Source organism: Ammodytes marinus, assembly GCF_949987685.1.
Source record: "Ammodytes marinus genome assembly, chromosome: 9".
Lineage (NCBI taxonomy): Eukaryota > Metazoa > Chordata > Actinopteri > Uranoscopiformes > Ammodytidae > Ammodytes > Ammodytes marinus.
The window spans coordinates 22,508,173-22,510,435 of NC_137213.1; positions in this window are offsets into that span (position 1 = coordinate 22,508,173).

Consider the following 2,263-nt stretch of genomic DNA (forward strand, 5'->3'; position numbering starts at 1 on the left):
AGTCCCGTCAACGTCCCGCCGCTCACAGCTTCCCCTACAGGCCTGGAGGAGTCATGGAGCGGCAACTTCATTACAAGACAGCAAACATTTGAGCTCTGGCACCTAAAATGACTTTTAAAAACGTAATTATTCTTTTAAAAAACAGGACTTCCATTCCTTTTATGCTGTAGGACTATTTATCATTTAAGGTCTATACTGTATGAATATAATAGATGATGGGGAGCATTTAAATGTAGCTTGGGGAAGAGGGAGCCAATTTAATCGACTTTGTATTAGCCAATAGGTAGTTTCATCTGAAGCAATAACATTGTAAAAACTGATTCTTGTTGTGAAAGTGAAATCATAATCTGCAAAGCTTGCGTTAACATATCCGTCGAACGTATATAGTGCGATGGGACATGTCACAAGAAAGACAGAGGCATTGGTCACAGAAATATAGGTATACAGTAGGCTATGTTTTATTTTATTTTTGTGACTAAGAATACCAATATCAAACTTCAGAATTACTCTGTTACAACAAGTAACCCTTTAAATCCTGAATTTAAACATTTACTTGCATAAAAGTACAGCAGTATGTATAGTTAAAGTAAAGAAAGTAAGGCTATTCATCATACTGTATGTATTCTAATCTTGCCCCTGTAAAGCACTTTGAGTGGCCTTGTGTCTGAATTGTGCTATATAAATAAACTTGCCTTGCCTTGCCTTGCCTTGCCTTGCCTTGCCTTGCCTTACTGAATAGCCCTTTTCAGGAAAAATAAATACATGATATTAGTCATTCTACGAAAACGTGCCATTTTTTGTCGCTGACACAGAATCTACCCCAATAAACTGTATTAACAACACAATTTAAAAAAAAATCATTGGTATGATATGGTAAACAAACAATCTTCATTTTAAATCTTCATTAAATACTCATACATTGATATTTTTTTTTATTTTATTTTTTTTAGATATTTATTTATTTTTTTTGGTAAAAATGGCTTGTCCCTCGGTAACATTTTTCTATTACAAGCAGCTTTTAGAGAGGATAAAATCAAATTATCTGAAAACAACTTTAATTTGTGAAAAGCCTTAATTGTTAGTTAACAGATAATGCTTTTATTTTATTCTTGACCTTTTTGGAATATTGAAAAAAATTACATTTAAGTAATGTCCCTATGTGTTACGTCAAATGCGTTACTTTGGATAAACACGCCCCCAGGGACAATGCACTATCCCATAAGTGACATCATTTTCAGGAAGTGTCATCATCTGCCTTTTATCAGGATGCTGCCAAAGAGACAAGAAAGTGCTCCTCTATTTTAATGAATTTTCATTGAGTTGTTTTTAATTTGACTGAAGGGGACGGTCATAGTGTGTCAAACTGCGTTACCATTATATCATGTATTAAAAAGTTAAAAATTTTTAATTAAAATGTACATATAAAAACACATTTTAGCATCTTTAGAATGCACACCATGTGGTGTCGTGGTGTCATCCACATGGCTAATAATGGCTGCCAAAAGGATATTTTGTCAAACCTGTTACTATTAACCCTTTCCCCGCCATGACCCCATGTTTATTGTGTGTCCAAACCAGAATAATTTATACAATACATGATTATAAATGTTATTTATATTAAGAATAGCATGTTTTGTCCCTAAATATAGTGTCACTTCATTACTTATTTAATACAAGTTGGTGTTGGTAACGCGATTGACAAAGCACATGTCCATGTTGATTATTTTAGGGAAATAAAAAATAAATAAAAATAACCTGAGATGGCACCACATATTTTTCTTACAGGTAAGGTTCTACTTAAAAAAATTTGTCCTTAAACACAATAAAAATAATACTTTGAAAATCTGATTTTCAGAGAGGGAAATGGCACGTTTTCGTAGAATGACCCATATATGATTTGATTTGATGATTCAACATGGACTTCACTCTGATGTGGCAGATAGAAAGGGTGGGGCTTTTTTAATGACTTCATGTACAGCTGGCCTGGGCAACTTGTCTTTTCTTGATTACCCACCTTCCTTTTTGTGTTGATTCTTTGTAATATAATTCTGAATCTGAAAATAAACTTGTAACTACAAGTGTCAAATAAATGTAGTGCATTAGGAAATTAAAAATATTACTCTTGATGTTAGTGGAATAAAGATATAAAGCAGCAGAAAACACCTCCTTCTCGTATAGTGCTTGCAGAAATGTCCTTATCTCCTTTCCATAACTTATTCTGGTAAATTAAAATATTAATACATTAGTAGGAATTTCACACAGA